The following is a 26,775-nucleotide window of genomic DNA, read 5'->3' as shown; positions in this document are numbered from 1 at the left end:
TATATATATATGTTTATATAACGGATATTGTAAATACTGTAAGATCAACAAACGTGTTTTTATCATCACAGTTAATTAAAACGTAAAATTTGCCGGAAATTCAAACCTTAGTATAGGCAAACTTTCGCATAGATTACAAACATTAACCATTCACTACTTGAAATGGAGTTGTAGAAGTAGTTTTGTCATCAGTATTTGTAGGTCACGCTAATGTAATAATATACATTGTTCCTTATTTATCGGCAAAGGACTTTGCTGAAATTACACCATTACTCGGAATACTTCTACTAACAAACATATGTAAACAGAAATTATGTATGAAAATTCGTAAAGTAACTAAGTCTACGGGCATAACCTGCCTCGTTTCACGGGGCAGAACCAGCTCCGTTTCAGGAAATCCCATCTTTAAAGTATAAACAAAAAAGATGCCAGTAGCGTCTTAACAGAATATATTCTGGCAACAATTTAAGGATATTAACAAAAGTGGATGAAAAGTCAAGAACCAACAAATAGAAAATCACAGACCAGAATTGGTGTACAAGGCTGAGTTAAAATCAAAATATAAGCAAATAAAATTAAATATATAAATGAATATTAAATGGAAAACAAGTAGACAAGAAAAAAAACACTAGTAGCCCGCAAGAACAAACGAAAAATTTTACTAAAATACTCAGTCTGAAAATGCTTCGTCCTGATTAATAAAGTTAATGAAAACCAAACCTGCGCGTTCTAAAAGCAGAGGTGAGATGCCTTTGTATTGTCATAGGAAAACGGATTATTTCTTTATTAAGCAAAAACATTCAGCCCTCATTCTGTCCATCTAGCTTTCATGATTAAATAGATTTAAGGAAATTGGTGAATTATAACATAAACTCTGAAAAACAGCCACTTAACTGGACGTAGGTTCTCTTGTTTTGATATTGTTGATCAAAATAATAAGTAAGCATTATTATAAAACTTTAACACAAAGTAATGCTAACATTAATGTTCATAAAAGGTAGACTTTTTATCTATCTGCAGATAGACATATTTAAAAAAGGAACTATTTATAATCAAATATCTGAAACTTCAGTCATTTTTCATTAGTATCCAATATGAAATATTGCAGTCACTTATCTATTGGCAAATATAAGTTATTAATTCCCCTATACCATATCTAGCATATGATAGAATGCAGTTGGAGGAGGAAGACAATATGGTTCTAATCCTGAAGGAAGTGACGGAAACGCTTACAGTAAGGGGTGGGGCGAAGAATTTGCCGAACAAAGCAATAAAACCCATTATAAACCATCTTAGGAGTAACCACTATAACCCTGCCAAGTTTCATGCCCATCGGACCAGCCGTTTGGCCGTGATTGAATGACAGACTGACGGGCAGACATTACGCCCATTATAGTAAGATAGTAATGACGAATACTTCAGGTTTTGGACATTCTCCTCGCGTGTTTTTTCAAGGTAGATTTTTTTTTTATCCTACCTGCAAAGATGCTTGCAAATTCGGAAGAAGGAAAGTTTTTTTTCATAGGGACTGTTGTAGCACACGTGGGACAGAGTTCGTCATCCTTAGAGTTAGATTAGGACAGGCTTGGTTGGAGGAGAAATGTTTGTCGTAGAGCAGTCGTTGCTGAACTGAATTGAGGTGTTGTCAGTGTAGTGATCGTTTGCATATATATATATATATATATATATATATATATATATATATATATATATATATATATATTAATTTTCCCATATATTTTTGTTTTGTTTAAATCGATGATTTTTCCCAGTTTTAAAGAATGTCCAGAATTTTATTATTATTATTATTATTATTATTATTATTATTATTATTATTATATTATTATTATCATCATCATCATCTTATAATCCTTGCCAATGTTGTCCATACAAGTTCATTACTAAAATGCCGGTTCTTTCCATAGGAAGTAGAAGAACCAGGTTTCTGTCAAGGTTAATTATTAATAGTATTTGGTTTTATCAAACTGGGTTACTTTCTGAATGAAAATAACTATGTAGTATCATTGTGTCTATAAATTTACCAATCCTCTGGGGAAGAGAGAGAGAGAGAGGGAAAGGGAAAGAGGAAATTGCATATTTTAATTACAGTGGGTTTTATCCATTTTTGTTAGCGTGGGAGGAGAGAATATAGCCATCACTGTGTCTTGAGAAACGGGTAGAGAGAGAGAGAGAGAGAGAGAGATGAGTAAGAAGAATCCGGGGATGAATCTATTTGCCTTGCCAAGTTGTTTAAGAAGAGAGAGAGAGAGAGAGAGAGAGAGAGAGAGAGAGAGAGAGAGGCACAGTACGAGGTCTTTCCTCCCATTTTTAATTCATTGTTAAGCACTTGCTATTCCGCGAAATAAGCCTGGCCGTTTCTTTATCTTGTCGACATTTTTGTCTTCACTCCTAACCGAGAATATGCCTTTGGTTTTTAATTTTTCTTTATTATTATTTTTTTTAGGAGAAGAGGAAGGAAAATGGCTGATGATGAAATGACCCGTGAAATTGTATTACAATTTAAAAAGGGTGTTTTTGCTGCCTCATAATTACACTTGTGCGTACGGAGTTACGTTCTCACATGAATGTGTGTACCCTGTGTGTGTGTGTGAGAGAGAGAGAGAGAGAGAGAGAGAGAGAGAGAGATCTTTAACCTAAGGAGAGAAATGAAAGTTTCTGTATTGAGAGAGATTCAAGTTTTATTTTCAAAGAGAATTATGATTTTAGCTTTCCCCAGTGAGAGAGAGAGAGAGAGTGAGTGCTTTAACCTTAGGAGAGAAACGAACGCTTTTGTTTTGAGAGATATTCAAGTTTTATTTTCAAAGAGAATTATGATTTTAGCTTTCCCCAGAGGGAGACAGAGAGAGAATGCAGCACTCTAAGTATGTTATTCTGTTGATATGAAAACCCACTCTGAATATATTTTCGCTCCGAATATGAAAGGATTGACACTGAGAAGATTTACCGAAAGTCGGAATTTATAATGGAATTCCTTCATTGTTGATTAGAGATGATTTTTTTATGCGTTTAATTGCAGCGAGATTCCTGGATTGTTAATTAGCACTCAACGTTTCCGTGGGATAGCTGTTGTTTTCTGGCTCTATCTGCCAGGCCCCCCTTTTTTTTTTTCTTTCCTTTTCTTTTCTTAATTTTGAGAACTTTCTTTATTTTTGTACGTTTCTGGAGAATGATAATGAACTGCAAAGGTCGCTCGGGTCTTCCGACCAAAGGCATCAACTATGTCGCGTTGTCGGCACGGTTTCTGGGGTTGAGTGATTTGTTTACATAATGTTGGCGTCGCAGCGGTGATGGACAGTCCCTGTTATTGAAAGAGGACAGAGGTGCTCTGTAGGTATTAAGGTATTACAGCTCCTCGTAATTTCATGGCGCCTGATTATTTCAAAATCGGATCATTAGGAATGATTTTTGTTACCTTTTGCCCGCCTCCTCCAAAAAAAAAAAGTTGGGAAATCTGAATTAAGATGATAGCAAAGTATCAAACCCCGCCATTCCATTGCCGCTATTTAAGGTTACAAACAGTCAGTGCTGCTGTCCATGCAGCAGCACCAGCAGCTATTTGCCATTCTCTTTTACCAGCTTCCAATCCTATTACGAAATGTCCTTTCTTTTCGACGCTGTCACTGACAGCGACAATGGCTTTGGAGATCTATTATCCGGGGAATAAAATGCAAAAGTTAAGTCGACGGCGATGCGTTCGGCGGCTCCCAAAACATGTCGGTAATCGGATTTGTGCAAACAGTAGCATCATCTGCGAAATCCATTGGGCGTTACACACACACGCCGACGTGGGGACCCCCGGCCCCCGCTCTGCAAAGGGCTTTTGTTTATGAAGTATTGTTGGCAGAAGCGGATACGCAAGACGAAAAGGGGAAGAGTGTAATTGGCAGCAGAGTGAAAAAGTGAAAGAGAAATGCTCGGTCACCTGTTGCTTCCACCACCACTCCTGTTACATACTCGTATGACGCAATGTGTCAGACTTGGTCGGTTGTCTGGCCTTCCCCCACACCTCTCTCTCTCTCTCTCTCTCTCTCTCTTTCTCTCTCATTGACACAATCCGATCTTCGCTTTTTTTTTTTTTTCAATGACTTTGAGTTTCGACAACCTACGATTGTATGTAATTAAGTGAATAGTATTAACTGGCATATACTGATTGTTGATATATTTGTATCATACTTTTCACATTCTTTTTTTTTTTTTTTTTTTTCATTCTCTTACGCCTTTTCACGACTAAAAAGAAAAAAATAAATATGACTGAATTATCTGCATCGATTTCTCGTAGTTGGGAAAGACTTGTGGCAATGTACTATTCATGCATATACCCGGAGATCAATGTATATATATATATATATATATATATATATATATATATATATACTATATATACAGAGAGAGAGAGAGATGAGAGAGAGAGAGAGAGGTGGATATATATATATATATATATATATATATATATATATATGTGTGTGTGTGTGTGTGTGTGTGCGTGTGTGTGTGTGTGTGTGTGTGTGGTGGTGGGTGGTGTGTGTATCAGAGACAAAGAGAGAAAAGATTTGTCTCTTGAATAAGTATAATATTTCTGTGGTATGAAAAAGTCAGTGCGCGTGATTGACAAAAATTGACGTTAGAAATTGACAGTTAGCAGAGTAGTATCAGCTTAATTATCGCCTGTCATTCATTCTGAGTACAGAATACGAATTTGACAGAAATATGTATAGGAAAGTTGATTATCGGCTTAAATCTATTAAGGAAAACCGAGTAGTACTCTGGTCAGATTACGATAACCAGGTTCAGATCATGGCTGGGGCAGATGCTCATGCGAAATTTAATGCCTCTTAGGTTTAGTTATTTCCAAGATACAGTTAATTCGATATCAAGCGATGTTTGTTGCTTTATATATATATAATATATATATATATATATATATATATATATAGGTGCATGTATGGTTATATATTCTATGCATACACACACACACACACACACACACACACATATATATATATATATATTATATATATATCATATATACATATATATATATATATATATATATATATATATATATATGTATGTATGTATGTATGTGTGTATGTATGTATAATAGTAAATTATGCATATATATATATACACATATATATACACATACACAAGGATATGAAGGTTATCGTTTTAGCTGTCAGTAAAACCTTATCAAGACGACTGCTTCTTCTGTCTATCAATGACAGACAGCCTCACAATCTAGTCGGATTTGTTTTTAGAACTCGATAAAACTTAGTCCTGATATTCTCTTCTTCAGTTTCTCTTTCGCTTATCCGTTTTTAGTCGGCGTATTTCATTCATGAGCAAATTTCATCCGTATTGACACAATTAAGTAAATGAAAACGTGTTTTATCTACGTTTTGTTGCTTTCATTTTTAGTTCAAGGATTTGTATTTTTTATTGTGAGTTTTGGTAGCAGAATCGACGGGACTAGTATTTGTCTATATTCTGTATGTCTCCTGTTCATTGTTATTACTGTTATTTAACTGATGTGTTGTTTATGTATGCATATGTACATACTTATACATATATATTATATATATATATATATATATAATATATATATATATATATTATTACATAGACACACATTGGTTATGAAATTTCCAATTACCATGGTACCCCATAGGGGGAATAATGTAGTGAGTGCACCTCACGTGGTGCACTGTAGGCATTACTCAAGGGTCTTTGCAGCGTCCTTTCGGCCTCTAACTGCAACCTCTTTCATTCCTTTTACTATACCTTCGTTCATATTTTCTTCCATCTGACTTTCCACCCTCTCTAACAGTCCTTTCTTAGTGCAATGGGGAGTAATTCCACTTGTTACTCCTTTCAATCCTTCTACTGTCAGTTTTCCTTTCGGCTTAGAATGACCTCACAGGTCCCAGCGCTTTGGCCTAAATGCTACTTCCTCCTAACCCATTTGTAAACATTTGAAAAACATTTGTGAAGGCACTGCTGATTGTAATCTGAACATGGACACGTGTGACCTCTATTGAGTAAGCGCTAAGCTTGCCCGCCTGCAAAGGCAGTAGTGGATAGTTCATCTTGTACCCTCCTGGAAATTTGTCCTTTTCCTTCCAGTGATTATTTACGTGGAATCGCTTTGACAGGTGAAGGGGAGGAGCTTAAAAGTGTTATCTAATTTCAAACTGATTCAGTCTAACGGGAGAATGATGTATAGTTGCGCAGATGGACATGAATTTATATTATATACATATGTGTGTGTGGATATATGTATATATATATTATATATATATATATATATATATATATGTGTGTGTGTGTGTGTGTGTGTGTGTATGTATATATATAGTATATATGTATATATATATATATATATATAATATAAATATACAAGGTATACATCTAAACTTACACCACGCGCACACGCATATATATATATATATATATATATATATATATATATATATATATACATATACATATACATATGTTTGTGTTTGTGTGTACATGCGTGCTTGAGTGCACGCATGGTGTAACTTTAGACGTTTACTCTGTGTTTTTTTCGTGTCCGGGACCCGATCTTTGCACACAGGCGCAAATTGGATGATGGCAAAAGGTCAAAGTGATTTCTCTTCTTTTGGAATTTAGATAGCCTGGGGATTATGAGTGGGAATTGCTTTTATATAAATTTGATGGCAGGACGTCGAATAAAAAAAAACTCCACAAGCGGATATTTGTCGCATTGGCCGCATTAAATTTATTTTCGAAATATGGCGCCCTCCCCTTTATAAAGGGACAGGATTTGGAGGAGATTTCGAGTAAAGCTGGGCTGTAATTTACATGTGTAATTTATATAGCACTGTTAGTAATTTCTTTTTTTTTTCATTTGCATGCGCACATGACTTTTTCACGCTTCGTTTTTAATTACGGGAGTGTATGAAAAACTGTCAGTGCTGTGTGATGTTATCCATACTCTCTCTCTCTCTCTCTCTCTCTCTCTCTCTCTCTCTCTCTCTCTCTCTCTGCGCGCCCTTTTACTCCCACAAATTGAATTGCAGTTATCTTCTCCTTCAGCGCTGTAGTGTATGTTATTGGCCTTGCTTCAACTCCATCACCTTAGATCTCTTTCTCTCTTTTTTTTTCTCTTTCTCTATCTAGATTTAGGCTCCCCTCAATTCAGCATTTATCCTTTGTTTCCCCTCATTCAATTGCTCACCCTTCTGACCCACTTTTTTTTCTTCTCTCTCTCTCTCTCTCTCTCTCTCTCTCTCTCTCTCTCTCTCTCTCTCTCTCTCTTCCCCTTCCCCTTTTCTTTTATTCCCTCGTTTTCCTCTGCCATTTTCATCACACCTTTTATCGCCCTCACTCCCTCTTCCACAAGCTGTCTAAAGCACACGTCTTCCCATTCGCTTGTTAAAAGGCCGTTCGAGTTAGAAGAGCAACTTATCTCGCACTAAACAGCTCCCTGCTGTCCTCTGCGTGCGCGCGCGCGCGCGTGTATGTGTATGCCTGCGCGTGCATGCGCAAGTTTTTTATGTTCGTTACTACTTAATTACCTTTTATTCAGTTCTTGGTGTTGTTCGTCTCATGTAACATCTTCCATGCTTTTGTATGTAGTTATGCATCTCTTTCAGTGTAATGTATTTCCTTATTTTGTTGGATTTTTCATCATACATGAAATGATTCGGTCATTTATGGACGTCCTTTTCTCTCTCTCTCTCTCTCTCTCTCTCTCTCTCTCTCTCTCTCTCTCTCTCTGGTCCCTCCAGACTAAAATCCTCCTCCCTAGTTTTAATCCCTCTCTTGTTTACTTCTTCCATTTGTAGTCCTCTCTCTCTCTCTTCTCTCTCTCTCTCTCTCTCTCTCTCTCTCTCTGGTCTTTTATACGTCTAAGTTTTGTCTCCTCACCCTGCTTGCTTTCCTCCTTCGAAAACAAAGTTCCATTGCCTGGGTGGACTACCATCTCCAAATGCGTTTTCAACTAATCCACAGTGCAGCTGAGGCACAGAGAGAGAGAGAGAGAGAGAGAGAGAGAGAGAGAGAGAGAGAGAGAGAGAGAGAGAGAGAGAATGTGTGAGTTTTAGAGCACTGTCATAAAACAATCCTCAAGGGAGCGTTCCCATCCTAATTCCTGTATATATTTATGAAAATAGATTGTCTGGATTGTTGGTTTTCTAAAAGATTTCCCAGTTCATGATTTACAAAAGAATTCATTCGATATCAGGTGATTCATGAAACGTTAGTCAGTTGAAGAAGAATGACTCAACCAAATGGCTCTTCTAAAGCCAAGTCATCCATCGAAGATTATGAAAACGCCAGATGTGAAGTAATGGTCATGAGATAACCAAGCCATTGTTTATCTTTTGATAATTACCAGTTGATTCTTGGAGTCAATTTACGCAGCAATTATAGTCGGTATAGATCATCCCAGATTGAAGCCGCCCACTTGCTTTATTTATTTTTTTTTTTTATGAGATCGCCAATGAGCATTGCTGTATCAGTGCTATATAAAGATATCCTTTTTTCGACTCATGAAACGAGTAACACATATCATCTATTTTGGGAGATTATTTACATCTCCGAAGACGAGAGAGAGAGAGAGAGAGAGAGAGAGAGAGAGAGAGAGAGAGAGAGAGAGAGAGAGGAGCCGACGGTTCACGAAGAATGAAAAGTGAGTGTTTTCATATTCCTATTGGAAAACGGAAGAAATGATTCATATTAATTCACTGGAGAGAGAAAAAATACGAGGAGGAGAAAAAAGAATGGGGGGGATTTTATGTATTACACTTGATAGTTTCTGAGGAAAGTAAAAATGGCCGAAGAAAAAGACGAGAACAATATATATCCCCTTCATAGCCAAGGAAAAAGTTCAAGCAGGAACAGTCTCATCTGAAAAGAGAGAGAGAGAGAGTGAGGTTGGGTGTGTGTGTGTGTGTGTGTGTGTGTTATGAAGGCATATGTGATGGAAGGATAAAAAGCAGAGAGAGGGAAGGAATATGTAGAGAGGATGCAAGAGAGAGAGAGGGAAGGAGAGAGGGAAAGTTATGAAGGCATATATGATGAAACGGTGACAAGAAGGAAGAGGGAAGCAATAGTATGTAGGGAGGTGAAATGAGGACTATAGGATTATTCATATGGAAATAGAAAGATTGGATAAAGGGGATAGGGGTAAAAGTGATTAAGAGATAAGGGAGAAAAAACTGGGAAATGGGTAGGAAAGGGAAGCGAATGAAAAGGGAGGACGAAACAAAGACGAGAGAGAAATATAGAAAAAAAATATTTTAAAAAACTATATGGTTGTTTTGCCTTGAAAAATGTAATTGGCTCTCCTGTAAATAGTGGTAACTGCCTCTCTCTCTCTCTCTCTCTCTCTCTCTCTCTCTCTCTCTCTCTCTCTCTCTCTCTCAAGTTGTATAACTTAATCTTGAATAGTGGATATTGCTGTCTATTTGACGTTGTCTCCACTGGAATTCATACGCTTTGTAAAAGTATATTGTACGACTATATAACCTTCACATACATGTACGTTTCCACATTTGCCTATTTAACAAATTCTGTTGGATGTTTTCTGTTACTTCATGCGATCGTAATCACCCTGGTTTTTTGTTTGTTGAGGACAGCTAGTGGTGTGGCTACGTTGGGAGTTGTATTTTGTTGCGTGATACTCTATTCTTGTAATTTAATAAAAAAATTTATTTTCAAAGCGAACAGTTCTGCAATATGAGTTGTGCTCTTTTGCGGAAAGCTGTGCAGAGTACAAATGGTAGCGTTAGGTGTGTGCCCTTCCATATTTGTCTATATCTTTTTGCGCTGAAACTAGTGCGAATATTAGTCAGAATTTAGGGGAAACCAGGGTGAAATTGGCTTTTATTTAATGGAAGATAATTAGTAACTTAAGGATCCAATGTATAAAATCTCCATAGACACTGACAGTCTTGCCTATCAGTTCATGTATTGCGTAAGGAAAAAAAACAAAGGCTGCCAAGTTTAATTGCAAGGGGTTAATGGCTATTCAGAGTTGTTGATCTTTTGAGTTCACAATCCCCTCACAGGGCTTGTTTGAATGCAAAACTTGGTGCGTGCAGCGTGGAATGGTGGACGAAACACCTTCCAGCTTTCACTATAGACTATCAACCAAAGTATAGTATCTGCAGGCGCAGCGGGAAGAGGGAACCATAGAACTTATTTGAATTTATATATATATATATATATGTATATATATATGTATATATATATATATATATATGTATATATATATTAGATATCTGTATTTATTTATCTATATATGTTTATTAATATATAATTATATAAAATATAAATATATGTGCGTTTTAGGGGTTTATTTCAACCATGCTCCTGTGAAGTGTATATGGATGTTTTAATGGTTCTCTGTTACGCAGTCACAAATTTATTTTCTAGCTCATCCAGTTTATGTAGCGTTGGAATTTAAAGGCGAATACAATACTGTATAGCAAGAATAACATTAAATTGTAATTCATATTATAATTTTTCATATATGTAAATCGACATTATTTAATCGATGGTAGCCACATTGACTTGGCCATCTTATTGACTTAGAGAGAAATTTTGTTCACCAATCCTCTGAAGAAAGCCAACAGGAGAAACATTATAAGTTTGTTCAAGATAACTTCTGTTACTGATACTGTTATTTTACTGTTATTTCTTCCTATATAAGTACCGTTATCTTAAAAATCGAACTTCGCCTAGTGCATTGCATGCATTTGATTTTAGTGGTTTCTATAGATATGTATATATATGTGTATGTATGTATATATATATATATATATATATATATATGTGTGTGTGTGTGTGTGTGTACATATACATATATATTTATGTATATATAGTTGGGCGCTGGTTCGAACCCACGAGAGGACGAAATTATTATCATATTATGAATCACGGTGATGTGATCATTATTCATACATATGTATATATATTTGTATGTATGTATATCTGAACGAAGGACTTTCGTCGTGATTCCACGTGAGTTGAATGCCAAGAGACCCCCAAATCATCATGACTTACTCTCTCCTGTTGGGGGCTTTTATTTTTGACTTGCAGCATCGTTCCCGCTGCTAATGACGTTGTAAGTCCGCGCAGGGCCGTTAATGTTGCGGAGGCATTGTTGCCAGTGTCTTCGCTGGGTGATCATTAGAAGGTTTATGCAGGTAATATATTGACGTATGGATGTTAGAGGTTTTTTTTATGGGTGACATTGTGCGGCTGATGCCAGTGTGGTATTTTATACACATACATATACTCGTATGCTAGGCAATGTGTTTACACACAAAAATATACTACACACACACATATATGCACATCTATCTATATATATAATATATATATTACTATATATATTATCTATATATATATAATTATGTCTGTATGTAGTGTTGTATGTATGTACAGAGTGTCCTAAAGTCCCAGTACCATTACAAGTATTTATTGATCAGAATTTGGTACTGGGACTTTGTGACCCTTTATTGATTATGTATATTATATATTTATATATATTATCTATATTATATATAATATACTATTAGTTATATTTTATATTATATATATTTAATATACCGCATGGTAACCTTTGAAACTACCCTAGGTACCTTAACAATAACATACCTTAAACTTAAATTGCCTATGGTGAGCTCATCATCCTTGTCCAAAATCGGTACACACATGACAGTCGACTTATTCGTTCATTTAACTGACGATGGCTAACGAGGGGTTTAGCGATCTGGGTAGTTGCACTCGAAAATGCAAGTCATTTGCAAGGTATAGTATATTTGATATTAATGTGTTACTGGTGGCTTTAATTTAATGTAATATATACACAAACATGAAGCCACAAATGCCGTTTAATATCCAATTCGCGCTTCTTAGGGAATATCACAGAAGGGGAATTATAAGTGATAGATCGATTGGATATTAAACGACATTCATTTGTAGCTTAATGTCCGTAAATAAAATGTCACGGTGATGTGCACAATATGCATATGTATATATATATATATATATATATATATATATATATATATATATATTATATATGTGTGTGTGTGTGTGACAATTATAATTAGTGGAAATATGTACTGTATACCTTGTAGTATTCTTGGGCATATATTTATGTTATATTATCGTCATAACCAAAACTATGCTACACTAACTAACAGCGAACTTACTTGCTACCCAAGCCTTTCCTCGAACTGTGAATTTTAACAAAAACTTGTGGCAGTAGGATTGATATTGATATATCCTAACCTACACCAGGGTGTAGTGTGTCTTTTTCTCAGCTACTTTCACCATTCCTAATACTTATTCCTCGCGTTCAGTTTTTGAGGATAAATTGTGTCCTTGCAAGTTTCAAATAAACTGATGTTTTCAAGGATTGCACATATTTCGTTTTAAGTGATTGGAGATTTTACGCATTCCCCATGACACACCCATCCATATAATACATTATATGATGTATATATAATACATGTGTAGCTCTGTAAATCTGTAATGACTGCACTTTTTTTGCATGATTACGGTTCTCAGTTGCCTATGAAAATGAGAACTGATGAAATGTTCTCATAAAAAGAAAAAAAACATAGTGAACTGAATGCATTCAAAGAAAATAATGATTTTGGAGATTCACATGCTAAGAACAAGAAAAAGCTTATAGATTTTCTGAGAGAGAGAGAGAGAGAGAGAGAGAGAGAGAGAGAAGAGAGAGAGAGACATCTAGTGCTATGAAGCAGTTGTGCGTTGCAAGGAGGGACTTTCTAGCGTTTGTGTGCGGGCTGGAAGGGAAGGAGTGGGGTTGAGAGAGGGTGTTGGTAAGGCAAATGGAGGGATTTTAGAATGGGATAGAGATCGTAATTATCCCCAACAAGCCATTAGCTTCAGTGGCAGGCCGCGCACGGCACTGACTGAGCCTCTTACAATGCATCCAGAACTCCCTCCTTCTCTCCTCTCCTCTCCTCCTCCCTCCGCCTCTTACTCCTCCTCCCCTCGTCCTCTCTCCCTCCCTCCCTTCACGCTCCTAGTCATTCTACTATGTCTCCCTCAATCTACAACTAGAGAGAGAGCCTCTCTCTCTCTCTCTCTCTCTCTCCTTCTCGAGTTTCCTTGCAGAATTGTCATTTCTCTCATACAATCTTTTTATTATTTATTATTGTTTTTCTTTGCGTCTCATGGCCATCTCCTTGCTGCAGTGTGGGTGTTGGCATCTTACTTTATTTTTTTTCAACAATGTTTATAACTACAATTGAGGAAAATAAGCCGTACGTGTGTGTGTACAGAAGGATGTTTTCAGACGTACGAAATTTCCTGTACAGAAGACACATCCCGACGATGCGGATGAATCAGTTATATCTGCGCCCCTCTTCTCTTATTCCCTTGGTTGGGGAATTTTCTTCCTCTTATGTGCTTCGTTCCCTTCTTACCCCTCCCACCCGTTCGTCTCCCCCTCTGTTCTTTTCCTCCTCCTCCTCCTCCTCCTCCTCGTTGTTGCAGAATGTCTGCAAAAGCTTTAGTGAAATGTGAATCAAGAAAGGCCTTGGAGGGCGAGAAAGCGACCATTGAGGATTCACATAGACTTAATGGGTAATTATTCCTAACAACCCATTAACTACATCCCTTAGGCCCGCTTGAGCGTTATTGGTGAGACAGGGCTAGAGGGTGGGGCTGGGTGGAGGTGGGGGGGAAAGATGAAGGGGAGGCGAATTATCTGTTTATTTAACTCTCTCTCTCTCTATCTCTCTCTCTCTCTCTCTCCTCCAGTCTTAATACTTCCGTTTACAGAAGTAAGATAGGCATGAGTCTAGTTTCGTCTGAGGTCACCTAAGTTTTCGAGCACTGCTTATTCTTATAAATGATGTATGTGTATATATATATATATATATATATTATATATATATATATTATATAATGTGTGTGTGTGAGTGTGTGATTTGCCTAGAGTAAGGGCAAACTCCGGTACAGTCTGTCACCTCCGTCCTTTATCTGTTTAATTAATGAAGGACGAAGCACCAGTGCGAAAAACTTCATCTATATGGTTACATCTTGCATGGTGTTTTCACTAATCCGAGCCTCCTTGCATCCTCAAAACAACCGTTTTTCAATTGTGCAACCTTCCTTATATCTCACTGCGCCGCCAACGGTGCACTGTAGGCATGCAAAGATTTTTCCACATAATCAGCCTTTATTCTCGCTAACATTTCATCATCTCGAGAAGATGATCCGTTTTACGCCGTTGTCATTCTCCCTATTTCTTGGCTTCCCAAGTCCCTCCCTCCCCCCCCCCCCCCCTAGCCTTCCAAGTGCAGCCGCTATCCCTCCCCACCCAGACCCCAAACCCAGCATTACCCCCCCCCCACACCATCCCCCCTCCCCTTGCTATTCAGGGGCCGGCCGGTACAGGTCAGATGCAGTTGGTGGTGGCAGCGGCAGCGGCGGCGCCTCTGTATCAGCTGCATTGTAGTAGTACTAGTAGGAGTAGTACCATGGGGTGGGGGGTGTAGAGGAGTTGGGAGGGGGGAAAAATCCTTCCTGTTATTGAATATCCCCGAGTTAGAAACACCGGCTTCGGGTCTTTGATCTATCCCTTCATAACGACCAAAAAGGGGAATGAAGATTTTAATGCCGTGAGCCAAGTTTTGCTTCAAAGTAAATGTCGGCGTTTTTATGCGTATGTCCCCCTTTTTATATTCCTATTATTATTATTATTATATTATTATTATTATTATTATTATTATTTTATTATTATTATTTCTTTTAAATTTCGGAGTTTTATTTTTGTGCATGTCTGTGTGTGTGCAGGAGTGCGGGCTTACGTTGAGATAAATTGATACAGTATTATTCTATTGATAAGTGCATTTGTCGTACGTTCTCTGCTGGAAAGGAATATGTATGAACTTTTGTATCAGGTGACTGTGTGTGTGTGTGTGTGTGTGTATAATCTTCAATGCTTCTTAGTAAGGGAGTAATTAGGATTTGCTTCTATTATTCTATTATCATTTTCACTATCGAGAGAATAACACCTTTCTTAGGTAGCATACACATGTATAATTATGTGTATGCACTTTGTTATTACTGTTATTTAAGGAGTACAGCAATCTCTTCTTGTGATAGCAACTCCTCTTCTCTCAGTAATTATTATTATTATATTATGATTATTATTGTTGTGTTAGTTGCACGTTTGTGTTCATTTCTTCCAAATTTGGCCTGCTTTCATGGTCGGACCTTACTGCTTGCTTAGCACTGAAACAGGAAAGTTTACCATTTTACGACGAAAGAAATTAGTTGCCCGTCTCTTGTATTTTTCATCTCGGCATAATTGTAGAGCTCCGTTTATTATTTTGTTCCAGATATGAGACTAGGCGCAGCCTTAATCTATTCAGCTTGAAGCTTATGAAAAAATAAAAAAAGCTCTTGAGAGTAGTAGTACTGAGTAAGCCGGCGTGTGTGTTCAATTAACATTATTTATTTTAAATGTTATTGGAGTAACATTTAGCCATTAGAATTCTTTTCCTCCGACTTGTGTGAGAGCGGATACCGTCCAACTAGGCCTTGTGTAATTCTCCGGCGCTGCCGTTTAGCCCCGGTTTCCCCCATTTCAAAGAGCTGAAAATCTTGCTGCCTATTTCGGAATTGAAATTACAGTGATCCTCTCAAAGGGTTTATAATTAATGTTCCTATTAAAAAATTTAAGGGTTGCATTATGTAGGTAGGGACCCGGTTGGTGGCGAGGGTCTAGTCTAGGGGTGGCGATAGGGGGAGTCGGGTACCCTCCTCCTCTCCCTTTATTCTCCCCCTTCCCTCCCTTCCCTCCCACCCCCCCCCCCACCCTCCCACTTCGCGGTCCTCCATCCCGACCCATTTGCAGATGGCTCGGATCTGAGACGGTGCTACTGTTTTAGAGAGAGAGAGAGAGCGGGCTTTGTTTGTTTGTTAGTTTTTCAACTATCTAATTAGCTCTTTCCTTTGCTTCGTAATTTTGCATTTTTTCTCTTTCTTTTTTTAACAGCAGATATGCTGTTGAAACGTCGCTTCGTGTTACTGAATCGATCTGTCCGTCAAATTTGCAGAAATCGTTCTGTTGCAAATTTCTTATTGTCACATTTTTGCAGCAAGGCAAACACTTCGTTCTGTTACCTTTCACTTCTTATTCATTCGTATAGCGTTTCATATCTTACGACTGTTTTGTAGGTTTTGTAGCGTAAAGTAGAAGGAAACGGGTTTGTTTTGCGACACTATTATATATAGGTTCCCAAGACTGATGTATGTTCACGTATCTTAACAGATTTTTATTAGTTATGTTTCTTTCAAAGTTCGTTGGTTTTCAGACAGTTTATCTTACATCATCTCATTGTAATTTTTATTTTGTAATCCATAATTTCCTGTTCGTTATTATTATTATTATTACTATTATTATTATTGTTGTTGTTGTTGTTGTTGTTGTTGTTGTTAAAGGCTGCTGACATTGCTCATTGTTATCGTATATCCTAAAGTACTTGAGTTTGGGTGGAATATTTTATTTGGGATGCAAGAAAGGTGGTAACTGATACGTGTTCAGTCCCTATTGTCGACGTCACAGCACCGCACCGCGCGCATTCACATGAAAGATGGTATTCATTTTTAATGCTATCGAAAAGGAGGCTCTAGTGCATTAATGTACGCCGAAGCCGAGAGAGATATCCCTGACATGCATCCTATCCCTTTGGGCAGCTGAGAGAGAGAGAGAGAGAGAGAGAGAGAGAGAGACCATAGGATGTTCGCTTGAATTGGGCGTTTTGCAAAGTCCTTTGTTGTCCTTACAGATGCAGCGAAGGATATGCCATGGGATGCAGTGTGTTCCCCGTCTCTTTTTTTAAGAGGCGCAATTTTTTCAAAGGGCGTGGAGGAGGCCCTTTTGATGTCTTATGGTTCATTAGGATGTCTATAAGGATTGCAGGATGCCGGTCAAGTGGATGATTATGGGCGGGGAATGAAAATGACAGACACGGATTTAGCGCATCCAATAGTTTTTTTTTTTTTTTTTTTTTTTTTTTTTTTTTTTTTTTTTTTTTAAGGTGGGAAGTTGGATTTTTGGCTTCCATTTATATTTTGCGTTGAGGAATCTCTAGTATTATTCATTTTGTGTCGAATAATTTCATTTATGGCTTTTGGGATACTTAGACAGTGCTCAAGTTTATAACGCTATCTATACTGAAAAATTACAATTATTTTTAAGGTCTGATGTATAAACAAGACAATACGACATTCCAACAACATGCATTGTTATGCCACAGTCAAGACCGATTCCTTGATCGAAGTGAAAATGAAGTTGGGCCAGTTACCCCTAAGTTTAATTTAGTTCCATTTGTTTTTATTTATTTAGTTGATTCTATTTATATATATTTTGTATCCCAACATGCGAAGGACCTCAAACTAATGGAGGACATGACTGCGATAGATTCAAGACAGAGAATTTCTTGAACTAACCTTGCGTCCACCCCAGTTATAAACCCCTCTCCCCAACCCACCATCCCCAGTGGCACTCCCCTACAGTACCCCACCCCCACCACCTCCCCATCACAATACTCCCATCGGGTCAAAAATATTGAAATTGGGATGCATAGCGCTGAGGGGAGTGCAAGAGGAACGGCGGGGGATGGAGGACTCTGGTAGGATAGGGGCTTGGAGTGTGTGGGGGGTGGGGACCGAAGGGAGGAGTCCTCCTCCAAGGTTTTTGGAGAAGTAGGGGGGATTGACTGTCTAGCTGGGCCCGGCAACTATATGACTAAAAATTGGGGAAGGGAGAGAGAGAGAGAGAGAGGGAGAGAGAGAGAGAGGCTCTAGGAGGAGGAAATGGTTTAAAGATAAAAATTAGGTTAGGGGGAGTTGGGGTAGAGTTGGAGGAGGAGAAGAAGAAGTAGAAGAAAGGAAGGAGGAAGAAGAGGAACGGCAGAAGAACAAGGAAACAGAGGAGAAGGAGAAGGAGGAGGAGGAGAGAAAAGGCTTTTGAGGGAAAGTTGTGGGGGTTCTGATGTTCTAGGGAAATGGTGCTGATAAGTGGGACCAAGTTTCTTCCTCCCCTCCACCCCCCCCCCCCCCTCCCCCCCTACAGAAATGTGTCCCATTCAAAGCTAGTGTAATTATTCCATTTATAATGAGTGTTCCATAAGTTGATGCTACAAAATGTCGAACTCACGTCCCATAATTAAAATTATGATGTACGAACAGTGTGTGTGTGTATGTGACTGTATGAATGGAGACGTGCATTTTATACTATTAATACAAATGTCATAGATACACAATCTATATACATACATGCATATATATATATATATATATATATACATACATGCATATATATATATATCTATATATATATATATATATATTTATATATAGTATATATATATATATATATATATATATATATATATATATATATATATATATTCGACAGACATTGGAGAAAGGGAGGGATAAGTACCTAGGCCAGTAGCCAAAGATATATCCTTCAAACAACAGACTGATGCAGGAGTGAAGCAACGAATGAAAATTATTTAGGCGAGAAGGAATAGAATGGAAATCACTGAAATGGAAAGTAAAGGAAAGCGGAAACGCAAACTCCAGAAATCGCCAAGAACGAAAGGAAAATCATTCTGGACATAAAAACGAAATATGGCGAAGACGAAAAATAATTTAGAAGAGCATCAAGCGACACAACTGGTGGCCCATAGAGAGAGAGAGAGAGAGAGAGAGAGAGAGAGAGAGAGAGAGAGAGAGAGAGAGAGAGACTGAACATTACAAAAATGTAAAGAAATGCGAGTTTACTATCAAGTACCTAGGGTAGAAAGGGCAAGGGTGCTTCACCTGGACTCAGATTAAAGTAAAAGATTGTTGCTACTTTCAGTTACTAATTGATTCCAGTTTATGGTGTAGATAGAGTTAGTTCTCTGACCCTCACGATATAATGGAAATGTGCCTGAATGCTTACATGTTACACATGAAGTACTGTGCGGTAACATAGTTACGCAAACACTCAAGGGCTCCTGCAAATGCACATTTGCAATCTCATTCCCATTCGGGTGTAATGTAGAACCCCAGTTTTATTTAGTTACTCCTCAGTATTACCCTCCCTTTCTGTATATTGTTTCCATTCGTTTTTTCTGCTTTCCATGTGTCTGTTAGTTTGAATGGCTCTCTCTCTCTCTCTCTCTCTCTCTCTCTCTCTCTCTCTCTCTCTCTCTCTCTCTCTCTCTCTCTCTGCATGCATATATACATAATAGAGCAGGGACAGTGAGAGACTTTTTATGATTGTATGTGTGATTTTAGAGAAAAGTATTTGGGCGAACAAACAGGTTCAGTGCTTGTGAAGTCAGCCCAAGAGGAAGGAAGGCAAGCAAGCAAGCAAGCAAGCAAGCTTTGAGGGAGGGTTAAAAGGCCTTCATAACGCCACAGACCTGCACAGTTGTTGTGGAGGAAGGGTGCGTGTCTGCGAAAGAAAACGAAAAAGAAAAAAAAAATCTTTCCATATGGCCTATTACCAACGCACCAACCAACGTGCGCTCCAACATTCCTTTCTCTGTTCTTTTTCCACCTTTTCATTCTTTATTTCTTAGGGAGGAGATGGAGAGGAGGAGAGAGAGAGAGAAGAGAGAGAGCGAGAGAGAGAGAGAGAGAGAGAGAGAGAGAGAGAGAGAGAGAGAGAGAGAGTGCGCAAAGGAGTATTGTATGTATGACTGGGTATGTGCGTATATACACCTGCGTATGAATAGCATCACGTAAACTGATCGTGTAGGGTTATCTAGAAATACGCAATTTTACCGAGAAACGTATGATATTCATTTCATTGAACATATAATATTAATTCTAGTAAATGAGGCATTAAAAAAAAAGGCATAGTCGGCTCTGTATTTCCTTAGGATCTCGGCATTACATGCTTTTTGCAGTCATGCCTACCGTGTACTAAACCTCGCCTTATTTGACGCTGAAGATGAGATACAAGCTGATTCTCATTTTCCTAAACGACAGCTTTTGCAGAAAACAATTCCTAAGGGTTAGCGAGCTCTGTTCCTATGCTGTTGTAGGAAGCTTCTACTCAATAGTAAGTTGCTCGGATTCTTGGAAATAAAATCTGAACATATAGATTTTTCAAAAAGGCGTCATACATTGACTGCAGTTAGAGGTTTATCAGGAATGCTTAATACATTGACTACAGTTAGAGGTTTATCAAGAATGCTTCATACTTTGACTGCAAGTAGATGTTTATTGAGAATGCTTAATACATTGACTACAGTTAGAGGTTTATTAGGAATGCGTCATACATTGACTGATGTCAGAGGTTTATCAGTTTATCAGGAATGCGTCATAAATTGACAGCAGTTAGAGGTTTATCAGGAATGCGTCATACATTGACTGCAGATAGAGATTCATCAAGAATGCGTCATACATTGACTGCAGTTAGAAGTTTATCAGGAATGCGTCATAAATTGACAGCAATTAGAGATTTATCAAGAATGCTTCATACATTGACCGCAGTAAGCAGCGCTATGCCGATATGTATGAAGAAAGCGTTATACTTTGACTACAAGTAGCGCTGTGCCATTATGGCAGATACAGTCATTGCAAACATGCATTGCTGATAAAACAGGCTACACTAAGCATTGCCTCACCTTGAGGTATGTGCTTTCAAAAATAATTGGATTCTCTCACATTTTCCGAATGTTATTGAGGGGACCTCTGAGATATCCACTAACTTTTCGTAAAGAATATTTTATTAATAAAGAACTCGGCATTATTGCGCATTATACACAAATTTACTTACAAATGCGCAGAATACCTCAGTAATGGTTACATTTGGTTAAAATGTATCGCGTAGGAATAGAATATTGACCAATTCTGTTCCATCAAGTTAACATTGGTCGTAATGACAAGTTTTTATCTATTGGTTAGTCATTTCTGCCTTTTTATTTTTTTTTTTACCCCTTAACCTAATTGAAGCGCATTTGATTCATACCGCAATTGAAGCGCATTTGATTCATAAAACGCTGCAATTGATACGTTTATGCGACTTCTTGTCGGCGATCACTGTGATTTACCGGTCATAAAAACTCCGTTATCTTTCTTTATCAATCCGCAGGATTGTTTCGTTAAGTAGCAAATGAAGACTAATCGGATGTCCAGTAGCGTTTGCCGACTGAATGTCAATTGTTTTGCGAAGTCAATTTATTTCTTCATTTTGCTGAGGTTATAGGGAAATGGGTAGTGAACGACAGTTTTATATATATATATATATATATATATATATATATATATATATATATATATATATATAGTATGTATATATATGTATATATATAGTATATATGTGTATATATATATATATATATATATATATATATATATATATATATATACTATATACACATACATACATACACATATATATATATGTGTGTGGTGTGTGTGTGTGTGCACCGTCTGTCCGTTTGCGTATATCACAACGAACAGATGTAACCTCCTTGAAATACTTATGAACAAGTACAATTGAAGAAATTAAAGTCCGTTTTGAAACACCTCTCTCCCTTTATGACAATGAAATGAAAAGAAAAAGAAAGAAAAAAAAAGCTGCCATTTAAGAACAGAATGGAAAAGTGTTTCCTTTTTACGGAGCGACACAAGAATGCAGTCAATGAGGGAAGAACCCAGAATCCAAGTGAGAAATCGATCTCCCTGATTATCTAGTACAATGCAGTTCCAACGGCTTGCATTATTGCAGCCCCCTCACTTTGTATTTTTTTCCCTTTTTTTTTTACAGTCTATTTTTTATACCTTTCCCCCTCTGCATCTCCCTACTTCCTCCTCCTTCTCTTTCCCTTCTCCTCCTACCCCATCTCCTCCTCCTCCTCCTCCTCCGTCTTTCCCTTTCCTCAATACTCTGTGTTCCTTTCTTTTATTTTCTGTTATCGTTTTCTGTTTCCCCTCTTTTCTTTTTCCTTTCCTCTCTGGGCCTTGATTTCTCTCTCTCTCTCTCTCTCTCTCCTGACAGGAGTTTAATGTCCGAATACAATTCCATTTAACATATAATCTATATATATATATATATATATATATATATATATATATATATATATATATATATATATATATATATATATTTATGCTTATACATATATATGTGTGTGTGCGTGCGTGTATATATTTATGTATGTGTGTGTATGCGAACGTGTCCAAACCTTGACGGTATTAATTAGAAAACCTGGACAGTCATTTTCGTGCGTCAGTTTACCTACGCATCCAGCCGCTTTCTACCTACATCTCTCTCCATTTTGGTATGAATCCGCGCGCGGTGCTTTTGTTTATGGTCCCTTTAATTCATCTCTCATTCCCTTTTCTGTCATTTTCAGCCGAAGCCTTTATATATCTGCATCTAATGTGCCTTCGAGTCTGCTGCTGCTGCCTCCGTCTCTCCCCCTACCGTGGCTCCTCCTCTTATTTCTCCATTCCGCTCTTCTTTATCTTTGTCTTCGCTTTCCATTTCTGTTTATTTGTATCCGAAGGGTAAATTCTCTTTTCATAACCTTTTGTTTTCGTTCTTTTTTTTTTTTTTTTGTGCCCCAACGCTTTTTCCAGGAGCTGACTTATTTCCGAGTTCCTTGTGCCTTCATTTTGCTTTATAGTTTTGCCTTCTTTATTTATTTCGTTGATTCTGTCGTTCTTAGGGTTTTTCAGTCTCCTGGTTTTCCCTGGTTGTTCTCTCTCTCTCTCTCTCTCTCTCTCTCTCTCTCTCTCTCTCTCTCTCTCTCTGGTGTTCCTTTCCCCTCTTCTTCCTACCCATCAGCCTCTCCTTCACTTTTCCGTTTCCCCTTGGCTTCCCTCTCTCGTCCCCTCCCCTCAAACTGCATAGGGTTGCAGGCGTCCGTTGCACCCACCCCTAGGGGAGGGTTTTTTGCAGCTGCATTGGAGCTTATCACATCGATTTTGGGGGAACTGCATAGATTAATTTTGAAACTTCCTCCACGAAATAGTAAATACAATATCATCATATTCTTCTCTTTTGTCATCTGCCTTCCTGGGCGACGAAGGGAATCGGCGCTGCACGTGGTCACCTCTCTGACCTGCGTCGTTGTTGCGATGCAATTGCAAGGCGTTGATTGGAAAGGCGTCCTCGGGTTTGTACTAACGAAGATGAAGGAAGGAAGGAAGGAAGGACGGGGGAAATGCATCTTTAGACCTAAGCGGTCGGGAACGGGAACCCGAGGGTTCGGTTGGGAGATATTGGAGGGAGGGAATGGTTATGTCCTTCCCTGGCTTACCTCCCCCAGCAACCTCCCACCCCACTCCTATTCCCTAAAACCACCCCCCCCCTCTCCCACCCCTTCCACCACCGGCCTCATTAATGTAGTTTGGGAGAGGCAGTATGACTTGGACGTTTGGGCTGTTCCCATGTGATCATCGTGCCAGCATTAATCGTCATTGATCAACATTGATCAACGGGGAGGAAGAGGCCTTTTTTGGCCGAGAGTCCATCTGCGGCAGTTAGAGTAAATGAGCCCCTTATTGACCCACGACTCAAACTCATTTGCATAACTGTTATTTTCATCGGCCATAGGCTTTGTATTCTCTGCGGCCCCACCCGATGCCGACGACATCCTGCCCGGGCTTCCTTTCACACTGCATAGTGCCGCCACTTATGGAGAGGCATATGGGCGAAGCCCTTCTACTATGAGGGTTATCATCGTCGTCATCAACAACATCATCTTCGGTGACATCGCTATTATCGTTGTCCAGTGTAGGACTTCGCCGATTAGATCCGAGAATGCCATCTGCTTCTCTATGATAAGAATGCTTCCAGGCAACAAGAAAGCTTTAGGTAATGCGTCTGCTTATAGGTTATGTGCCTTATGGGCATATTCATAAGCGCATTGCCCGACAGTTCTGACTGTCAATCAACTGTCAAAACTGAACAAATCAGCTGTTTTTTGTTTATGTTTCTCTGTCTAAAGATCTCAGTCCCAAAGTATATTCTACATTCGTATACTCATTCGAGCAACATTCTCAGACGGGATGTTCACCCGTAGGCAAAAGTCGCGTTAATTTTGCCATTACTTTTGTCAAAATATTTATCGATCGTAGTAAAATCTCGCCGCCAGTCATCATTACTTCTCGTCGTAGAAGTAGAGAGAGAGAGAGAGAGAGAGAGAGAGAGAGAGAGAGAGAGAGAGAGAGAGAGGGGATTTTAGAGGCCATGGTAAATTGAGGTGCACCTTACGGCTGGCCTCTCATTAAAGTTTCTTTTAGGGAGACTTTCTTGCCGCTCCTCTTCCAGAAATCAAACAGATGGTGGTTTGACGTGACGGTGAAATGCACCGAGGACGGGTAAGCGAGCTCCTGCACCTTCGGGTGTGCTGGTAGTTTCTGGAAAACAAACTTGGCTGTTTCTAGAAAACAAATTTGGTAGTTTCTGGAAAACAAACTTTGAAGTTTCGTGTAAACAAACTTGGCAGTTTCTGGAAAACAAACTTGGCAGTTTCTGGAAAACTAAATTGTAGTTTCTGGAAAACAAACTTGGCAGTTTCTGGAAAACAATTTGGTAGTTTCTGGAAAACAAACTTAGTAGTTTCTGGAAAACAAACTTGGCAGTTTCTGGAAAATAAACTTGGTAGTTTCGGGAAAACAAACTTGGTAGTTTCTGGAAAACAAACTTGGTAGTTTCTTGAAACCGAATTGGTAGTTCTTGGGAATAAAATTGTCGGTAGTCTCTGGAATCAAAATAGGTATTTTCTGGAAGCAGAATGGGTAGTGTCTGGAAACAATTGCTAGTTTCTTGAAAGACGACTGGTAGCTTTTGGAAAGAGATTTGGTAGGAATTGTCTGGAAACAGATTGGGTAGTACCTTGAAACACAACTGGTAGCTTTTGGAAATAGATTTGGTAGCTCTTGGAAACAAAATTAGTAGTTTCTGTGAAAGTAAACGAAATTGGTAGTTTCTAAAATCATAATTGGTACTTTCTGGAAACAAACTTGTGAATTTCTGGAAACAAACTTGTTAGTTTCTGGAAGTATAATTGGTAGTTTCTGAAAACAAAATAAGTAGTTTCTGAAAACAAAGTTGGTAATTTCTGAAAACAAAATTGGTATTTTCTGAAAACAAAATAGGTAGTTTCTGAAAATATAATAGGTACTTTCTAGAAACAAAATTGCTAGTTTCTGAAAATAAAATGCGTCATTGGCTCTCTAACTGTTAAAAATCACGTGCACTGTTGTCTCATAAAGCTTTAAACTAACTTTATGTATCTGAGACTGTACGCGTTATTGGTCTGCCATCCTTCAAACGTCTCTTGTGTCCTCTGCTGCTTTCATAAATTATCTGGTTATATTCAGAGGAAAAAATGGTTGACAGAACTAAATAGAGGCCTCTCGCGTCGCGCTCCGTTGGAGGCATTGTTATTAATGATGAACTGCTTGAGAAAGATTCAGAAATACTGGAAATTTCCATCAAGAATTTCATCGATTCTGGAAATTTCTTAATGGAGCAGTTTAAATATATTAGGATCCAAACATAGTTATCTCTAACATAATCTAATTACTTATACCTTAATTCCATGTAGTTGTTTCGTTTTTAAATATCAGATTTGTAGGTTGAATTAATTGCAGGGTATAATAATAATAGTAATAATAATAATAATAATTTTTAGTTCCCTTTTGTATACTTTGTGAAGAACGAAGGCGAACGAAAATACTAGTGCACACATCCGTAACCGGACTTATTTGTTGATTAACAAATAAATCTATTTATCAAGACACCGAGTCAGGCAGTATACGTCTTGCAGTATACGTCTTTCTTGAACTGCGCATTTGATTCCAAAATATCGTTGGGAATGAAGCACACATGTATGTATGTATGTATGTATGTATGTATGTATGTATGTATGTATGTATATATATATATATATATGTGTGTGTTGTGTGTGTGTGTGTGTGTGTGTGTGTGGAACGTTTGGTGTTCACAGATGATGCAGTACTTTTATTTTATTATTTTGGCTTGTATTTCCCCCTAAATAAAAGCTGATAATTTTGGAAGGTAACAGCTTAGCCAAGATATCAAAACTTTGCACGTTAAGGTGTCAACTCATCTTTTTATCCTCGTCCTCTGATTTCTTATTTCGAAATGTAAAATCCTTATATATATGAATTGAGACAGTTTATTGGGAGCATCCATTGGAAGTTTTGAGCTATTTATCGAATTGATCAGAGAGCAGCGAGATTAATTAGCTCGGGAATTGGCACCAACCACGAAGGGGTATGCAAGTCTTGATACCACCCCCCTCCCCCTTCTCTTCCCTCTCCTCCTCCTCCTCACTTGAGGAGGAAAAGGAAGAGAAGTAGAAGGGAGAGGGACTTTGGTCTCAAGTATTTCTCGTCCGGAAGGAAAGAATAGTCAAAGTGATGCTGCCTTGCTGCCTTCTTTTCCTTCTTGGCCAATCAGAAAGGAAAAGACATTCCTTGAAGTGTTTTTACACCAATCAGGCGACTTTACTCACTCATCTCCCGGGCATCCACACCAATCAGAAATCGCTATCGCCAAGATTCACGTCGCCCTTTGTGCCGCCTATTTAAAACAAGGGGGTGGAGGCTGGTAGGGTAGGAGGGGGTTGGGGGTTGAGAAGGGGTGAGGGTAGGTCATATCGTCATCATGGTGGATCCGAGGAGAGAGAGAGAGAGAGAGAGAGAGAGAGAGAGAGA

The 26,775-nt window shown here is 38.2% G+C and overlaps 1 protein-coding gene across 14 annotated transcripts in view; it reads left to right on the top strand.

The window, feature by feature from the left end:
* LOC135212644 (NGFI-A-binding protein homolog) overlaps positions 1–26,775 on the top strand; it is a 560,269-nt gene that overhangs the window by 375,404 nt on the left and 158,090 nt on the right. The gene's annotated exons all lie outside the window — the stretch shown is intronic.

Source organism: Macrobrachium nipponense, chromosome 41 (genome assembly GCF_015104395.2).
Source record: "Macrobrachium nipponense isolate FS-2020 chromosome 41, ASM1510439v2, whole genome shotgun sequence".
In the NCBI taxonomy this organism is placed as follows: Eukaryota; Metazoa; Arthropoda; class Malacostraca; order Decapoda; family Palaemonidae; genus Macrobrachium; species Macrobrachium nipponense.
The sequence above is the reverse complement of the archived record's forward strand: the minus strand, read 5'-3'. Positions and strand labels throughout refer to the sequence as shown.